This window comes from Dipodomys merriami, unplaced genomic scaffold, assembly GCF_024711535.1.
Source record: "Dipodomys merriami isolate MVZ:Mamm:240054 unplaced genomic scaffold, mDipMer1.0.p SCAF_44, whole genome shotgun sequence".
Taxonomy (NCBI): domain Eukaryota; kingdom Metazoa; phylum Chordata; class Mammalia; order Rodentia; family Heteromyidae; genus Dipodomys; species Dipodomys merriami.
In genome coordinates this window covers 2848184-2856468 of record NW_027206002.1, presented here as the reverse complement: position 1 = coordinate 2856468, position 8285 = coordinate 2848184, and positions in this window count along the sequence as shown.

Here is an 8285-nt window from a genome sequence, read left to right as displayed (position 1 = left end):
ACACACACAGAGTTGGATGAAATCATCAAGGAAGCTGTTTGCCTTTTGCTCGGTAATTTTAATTTTGAAACTTGCGTCTTCTTAGTACAGAGATGCCAGAGTTCATTTACAGCACAGTTCTCTCCTTCCTCCTCTTCTCCCCTCCTCCCTTGGGTTTAGAACCCAGGGCTTCATGCATGCTAAACAAGAGCTACACTGCCGAGCCACACCCCAATCCCCAAAGCATTTATTTATCTCCTTATATATTTGTAGTGGCCAGAGCCTCTGAACAGCACATTCCAATGGTATTTGTAATCTAAGAACTTGATGAATGCCTGTAAATTTAGCTACTAGGAAAGCTGGAGTAGGCCAGCCTGGGCAATTTGACTGGACTCTTGTTTCAAAACAGAAATGGGTTGGGAATTTAACTTAGTGGTAGAATACTTGCTTAGCAGTTGTGAGATCCTGAGTTCATGGTACCACAAAGAAGAAGACAGTTTTATTTCCTCTTTTAAGAGTTTACATTAAGGTGAATAATTCCTTGTTTGGCAAGTGGAGTTTTTTGTTTGTTTTTACAAGTAGACTTTGTGATTTTTGAGGCTAAATAAAAGTAGAAACTGGGTATTTAGATAAGGAAACTAACGATCTCAGTAATGATCTTAGTTCCTTTCATTCTACTTAGATTTTTCCTGCTCTGGGCTGATAATAAAGTCCATCATAGATTTATACTGTCAATTAAAATGTCATGCCATAGTTTCACAACCTGTGGGTGAAGTACGTCTTACTAATTCTGTAATATCATATCTGCAATTAACTATTATATTACATATAAAAAGAGCAAGTAAGCAGTGAGAATTCAAATAACCAAATATATCCTAACCCTGTTGTTGTTATCATTTGCCTCAAAACCTTACAAAAGAATATATTTGCTGTGAATGGAATTAAACTTTTTTTATGAGATCCAAATAGAAGGGCTTCTTTAGGCAGAAGATGATATTTTTGGCCACCTTTTTTTTTTAATCTTAGAACATCGATAAGAAAATCCCAGAGCTGGGAAGGTAGCTCAGTGGTAGAGTTCTTTCCTTGCATGCATGAGGCCCTGGGTTCGATTCCTCAGCACTACATAAGCAGAAAAAGCTGGAAGTGGCGCTGTGGCTCAAGTGGTAGAGTGCTAGCCTTGAGCTGAGGAGCTGAGGGATGGCGCCCAGGCCCAGAGTTCAAACCCCAAAGCCAAAGGAAAAAAAAAGAAAGAAAGAAAATACAAATCACACTGGACTCTGGTGGCTCATGCCTGTAAGCTTAGCTACTAAGGAGGCTGAGATATGAAGATCATGGTGAATTCAGTCCAGACATGAAAGACCACAAGACTTTTATCTCCAATTAAGCACAAAAAAGCCAGAAGTGGAGCTGTGGCTCAACTGGAAGAGCCCTAGCAAAGAAGCTCAAGGACAGTTCCTAAGCCCTAATTTCAAGCTCCAGAACTGGCACAAAAAGAAAAAGAAAAAAAATCCTAAACCACATATCCAAGAACACTTAAAAAGATACACAAAGTCCAGGTGATAGTTGCTTATGCCTGTAATTCTAGCTACTCAGAAGGCTGAGATCTGGAGGATCCCCATTTGAGGACAGCAAAAAAAAAAAAAAAAAAAAAAAAAAAAATCTCTAGACTACATCTTCTAAGTAACCAGCAAAAAAGCAAGAACGGCAAAAAAAAAAAAAAAAATAGGATCACTATTCAAACAGCAGTCTGGCTTCAAACTTCCATTATTCCTGAATAATCTTGGTTTGTTGACCTTGGCACAGGGTTTTGATTTGGTTAAATAAAGCTTTCTTTGAACTTTGTTCTGTTTAAGCAATATCTGAAATCTTTGTGCAGAGATTTTAAAAAGTAAATAACTTCTATGAGGCTAAATAATCATAATAATTTGCAAATAAGTAAATTTTTTCCACCCCTATGTTTCTTTGTTATTATTTCCCCCCAAATACTATGGTTAAGTCTTTGATTTTTTTTTAATGTTTTCAAGTAACTAGCTTTAAAATATTGAGGAGAGGGGCTGGGAAAGTGGCTCAGTGGTAGAGCACTTGCCTTGCATGCATGAGGCCCTGGGTTCGATTCCTTAGCACCACATAAGTAAAAAGAAAAAAGCCGGAAGTGGCGCTGTGGCTCAAGTGGTAGAGCCCTAGCCTTGAGCTGAAGAGCTGAGGGACAGCGCCCAGGCCCAGAGTTCAGGCCCCATGACAGGACCCAAAAAAATAAATAAAATAAAATATTGAGGAGAAAGATGACATGCATCACTCACTCTCCAGGGTCATGGAAAGGTAAGTTTAAGTAATTGAAGTGTTATCACATACCAAAAAAAGTTATATAATTATATTAGCTATTACAATAGCTAATCCTTTGTTTTCTTAAAATGTGACCATTTAAATAACATGAAAAAATTATAAGTGCTATTGTCAGTTGTTAAAGCTTACTGATAGGACATGTATAGCACAAGCCATGCATTGCTGGCTTACACCTATTATTGTAGCTATTCAGGAGGCTGAGATCTGAGGATAGCAGTTCAAAGCCAGCCCAGGCAGAAAACTCTATAAGATTCTTTATGTCCAATTAACTAGCAAAAAAGCAGTAAGTAAAAGTGTGTCTCAAGTAGGAGGGTGCTAACCTTGAGCAAAAGAGCCAACTGAGAGCCTAAAGCCTTGAGTTCAAGACCCAATATCAGCCCCAAGATAAAATAACTACACATCACACACAAGCCAATAGTGAAAACTGCTTATGTTTACGTAGTTCTTAATTCTGTTACTGCCCATTCTCATTAGTTTTCATCATCTTTTTTTTATTTTATTTTATTTGTGAACATACTGTACAGAGGGGTTACAATTACATGGGCAGGATAATGCGTACATTTCTTACCAAGCATTGCAGCCTCCTCCTTTTGTTTACCCTTCACGTCCCTTCCCAGCCTCCACCCTCCCCTCCAATCCCAATCCTTCTCCTTCCCCCCCATTCCCCTCCCCCACCGACGTTGTAAAGCTCGTTAGTTTTCATCATCTTGTACTTGAACTATAGTAGTTTTTCTGGACTTCTTTCCAATACATACTGCAGACTGAATTTAGCTCCCAAACATAGATTCCATTTTTATTTTCTCCCAAACTACACTTACACTTACTATCCTTCTGCTCAATCAAGCTAGGATACCTCCATATGACTTCTCCTGTGACATGGCCTTCCTACTTTTTTTTTTTGTCATGGGGCTAGAACTCTGGGTCTGGGTGCTGTCCCTGCTCTCTTCAACTCTAGGCTAGTGCTCTACCACTTGAGCTACAGTACCACTTCCAGTTTTTTGTTATTGTTTGTTTGTTTGTTGAGTGGAGATAAGAGTCTCATGGACTTTCCTGCCTGAGCTGACTTTGAACCACGATTCTCAGATCTCAGCCTCCTGAGTAGCTAGGATTACCAGCATGAGCCACCAGGGCTTGTCCCTTGCTACCTTTCTGGACTCATTTTCTGCCACATTCCCTCTCAGTCAGACACATCTGCTGTCTCACTAGCTATCTAAGAACAAACCTGTCTTTTTTTTTTTTTAATTGTGAAAATACTGTACAGAGGGGTTACAATTACATGGACAAGATAATGAGTACATTTCTTATCAAGCATTGTAGCCTCCTCCTTTGTTTCCCCTTCCCATCCCTTCCCGTCCTCCCCCCACACACACCCCCAATCCTCCCTGCTGCCACAAACTGTCTTTTAATTACTGATGATAGAATATTTTTTCACAGACATCCACAAAGTTCAGTCTTTCACCTCTGCAGACCTTCATTCAAAATCTTGCCTTATTGGCAAGGCTATTTCTGAACATCTGGTCAAATAGCCTACTCTCCCTGATGACTCTTATTTTCTGTGTTTTCATCACTTAGAGCCTCAGAATAAGCATTCAGCAAAAATAATAATAGTAATATATATTTTCTTTGCAGTTCTAGGGATCAAATCTAGTGTGTAAGTTTCTTGTGACTCTCCCAACATACTTGGCATAAATATCTTTAAAGGAGGAAAGATTTGCAGTGCAAGTGGCTCATTCCTGTACTCCTATGTCACAGGAGGCCAAGATCTGGAGGACTGAAGTTCAAAACCAACTTGGTCAGAAAAGACTTTGAGATTCCATCTCTAATTAATCAGCAAAAGTCCCAGGCTGGAGTTGTAGCTTAAGTGGTAGAGCACCAGCTGAGTGAGCAAGCCAAGAGATCATGTGAAACCCTCTGTCCAAAACTCCATGTTGGAAAAGAAAATAAGGGAGAAAGATTTGTTTTGGTTCATGGTTTCAGAAGTTTTAGTCTATGGTCACTTGGTCTCCATTGATTCTGGAGCCAATGGTGGTGAGGCAGAACATCATGGTGGTTCTCTTGTAGCAGAGGAAATATACTCACCTCATGGTGGCCAGGAAGCAGAGAGAGAGAGAGAGGACACTTCCTTCCCAGGGCATACCCTAAATGACTTGCTCCCTCCAACTAGACTCTTCCTCCCCAAAATGCCACTTTGTAAGTCCATTAAGAGATAAATTCATCTGGGCACCTGTAGCTCACACCTGTAATCCTCGCTACTAGGAGACTAAGATCTGAGGATCACAGTTCAAAGCTTGCCTGGGTAGGAAAGTTCATGAGACTCTTATTTCCAATAAACTGCCAGAAAACTGGAAGTGGTGCTGTAGCTCAAGTGTTGAGCACTCACCTTGAGCTGAAGAGCTCAGGGACAGCTCTTGAACTCGGGTTTAAGCCCCATGAGCACCACCACCAACAACAACAAAAGATAAATTCATTGAGTCATTAAATCAGAGCCCTCAGGATTACAGTCACTTTTCTAAACTACCATCAGTTGGGGAACAAATGTTCAACACATGAGCCTTTGGGGAGAAACTTCACCTCTGCTTCTACTTTTTGCTGGTTAAATGGAGATAAGAGTCTGGTGGATTTTTCTGCCAGAGCTATCTTCAAACTGTTCTTAGATCTCAACCTCATGATTAGCTAGGCTTACAGGCATAAGCTTTCAGCGCCCAGCAATAAAAACACATTTTAACATTTCAAAATCAGTGCTACTATGGCAATATCAGTGCTAAAACAGATTAGCCTGATTTGAATAATTTGTTGGGACAGGAGGTGACAGTTAAGGTGTGGCCTGTATGATAAGAAAGGTAGCTGTGGGCTGGGAAGGTGGCTCAGTGGTACAGCACTTGCCTTGTAAGCCAGAGGCCCTGGGTTCGATTCCTCAGCACCACATAGGCAAAAAGAAAAAAAAGCCGGAAGTGGCGCTGTGGCTCAAGTGGTAGGGCGCTAGCCTTGAGCTGAAAGAGCTGAAGGACAGCGCCCAGGCCCAGAGTTCAGGCCTCACGTCCGGACCCAAAAAAAAAAAAAAGAAAAAAAAAGAAAGGTAGCTGTACAAAGAGAAGGTGGGAAAGAAAAAAAAGTTCCAGAAATCACCTGTGTTCAGGACTAAGGTGGAAAGATCAAAAGCCTTTTCAACAAAGTGGCTCAAGCCTGTAATGTTAGCTACTAGAGAGTCAGAAATTGGGGGATTACATATGGTTCCTGGCCAGCCCAGGTAGAAAAAAAGTTCACAAGATTCCCATCTCAACCAATGGCTGAGTTTAGTGGCACATGCCTGTTATCCTAGCTACAGGGAAAGCACAATGGCTCAGTGTCACACACCTGCCATCTCCAGCAACTCCAGAAAGCACAAAAAGAAGGATCATAGCTGAGGTTTATCAGGGAATAAACTGTGACCCTACCTTGAAAACAACCAATAGAAAAGGGGGCTGGAGGTGCGGATCAATTGATAGAGTATTGATCTGGCAAACATAAAACCCTGAGTTTAATTCCCAGTACTATCAAGAAGAGAGTTCAAGGCCAGCTGGTATAACAGAGATAAGCCATCTGGAAAAGACAGTGGGAAGAGAGGAGGATTTTCTCCAGGATTAGGAACAGCATCCACAAAGAGGCTGAGGCAGGGATAAACTTGCTGTAGAGACCAGGCAGAGTGCTATCAGATGAGGGTGGAAACCCTAAGTTCAAACTCTAGTACAAAAAACCAAAACCAAAAAAAAACAACCTTTGAACTTTGGTATCTCTTTACCTTTGCTAGACACATGTAATCAATAGTGAAATCTTGGTTTCTTACAAGGATTTCTGTTCCTAAGGATTGAACTCATGCCCTCCTTACCTTTCACCTGTCTGATTGCAGCAGCCTCACTCCTGCATCCATCCCAGTTCCAGTCTCAGTCTTCACTTGTTCCACTACAACCCACACACTATTACCATTGGAAAATTCCCAAAAAAGTTCTAGCCATGTTTCTTTTCTTTTTTTTTTTTTTTTGGGTCCAGTCGTGGGCCTGAATTCTGGGCCTGGGCGCTGTCCCTCAGCTCTTCAGCTCAAGGCTAGCGCTCTACTACTTGAGCCACAGCGCCACTTCCGGCTTTTTTTCTTTTTGCTTATGTGGTACTGGGGAATCAAACCCAGGGCCTCATGCATGCAAAGCAAGCCCTCTACCACTAAGCCACCTTCCCAGCCCCCATAATTTGGTTCTTAAAAGCTGGTCAAAAATGCCAGGGCTGGAGTTGAGAAGGTGGCCCAGTGGTAGAGTGCTTGCCTTGCATGCATGAGGCCCTAGGTTTGATTCCTCAGCACCACATAAGCAGAAAAAGCTGGAAGTGGCCCAAGTGGTAGGGCATTAGGCTTTGAGCTGAAGAGCTGAGAGATAACACCAGGCCCAGAGTTCAGGACCCGACCCCCCCCCTCCAAAAAAAAGCGCAAAACCAGGGCTATCAGAAAATTAAGGTTATCTAGAACCTTAACTGTTAAGCAACCTTGGAAAACTCAGTGCAACCACTTAAAAATGTTTATTAAACCAAACAACTCAAGATTAGGTGAATGGAAAGAGAGTAGAGAAAAAAGAATGTAGATCCGAAAAAGCAGCCTCTTCAACTCAAGACCAATGAGCTCTAAGGAAACCTGCAACTCCTCCAATACAAAAATGTACCCAGGAATCCTTAAGGTTATAAATGACTTATTTGTTCATTTTCATTAAGCATCAACTATGTGCCAATGAAAATGGGCTAAGGAGGGAAAAAAGGAAGCTTATAGAGTATCCACTGGGGAGACTTCAAACAACCACACATACATAATGGTACACTGGTAGTCAAGATAACTTCATTTAGTCTTAAAATATGTATATTTTTTATGGACATAGGATTTTGCTATGCAACCAAGGCTGGCCACAATTTTTTTAAAACATTTTTTTTTATTATTATCTTTAAGTAGTTGTACAAAGAAGTTCCTATATTCTGGCCACAAATTTTTAAGATCCTTCTGCCTCAGTCTACCTAGTACTGGGACTGCAGGTATGCATGAACCACTTCTGGATTAAGCAACACAACTTCAATGATAAAGCAAACCATATCGTTGCTGGGGAAGTGTAGAAGAGGGCTTCACCAGGTCTGATGGGAAGGCCTTGAGACTGGCTCTCCAGGCTGAGGAGTCAGCTAGGTGAAGAGCGAGAGATAGGGAGTAGCCTATGGCAGAGGGGAATGGCAAGTATCAAGAAGAAGCCTAGTTCAATCCTGGGTCAGGGAAGAGGGGGCTATCCAGTATAGAGAGTTACAGACTTTCTTATTGAATAATGTCTGTTTCAATCCCCAAATACCTCTTTTGTCCCTGTCACCTAGAATCCTATGCCTAACAGCAGATGTGGAAGCATTGTGCACACATCCCTGCAGTTTTCCATTAAACGCACATCAGGAAGATAAAGTTAGTCCATTAGCAAAGAACGCATTAAAAAAAAAAAAAAGCCTGTGTCAAGCTCAGAATGGAACACACCATATTATCTAGTGCAAATTTACAGTTTGTAAATCACGGATGAATTCAAGAACTGTGTATTTACATTTTCATTTAAGGGGGGGAAAAGCACATGGGAAGATGCGGGCACAGGTAGCATGCACCTGCAAATCTCAGGATATAGAGGCAGGAGTTTCAGGGGTTCGAGACCACCCAAAGAGGATATAACTAGTCCCTCTCCTTACACCTCCTTCCCCACTCCCCACCCCTCCAAAAAAGGGGTGGATAGGAGACTAAGAGACAGACGTCAAGAGCGATTTTTTCTTGTGAGAAGGCTGGGAAAGCCTCTCAAGGTGGCCAAGGGAGCTCCTCCCCGCCCCCCCCCTCCTCCAGCGGGCGGGCGGGGCGCGCTCGGCCCGGGGATTGGTGGCTGGTCCTCGAGGAGGCGGAACCGAGCGCGCGCGGTCGCTGCGGGCCCGCGGACCGT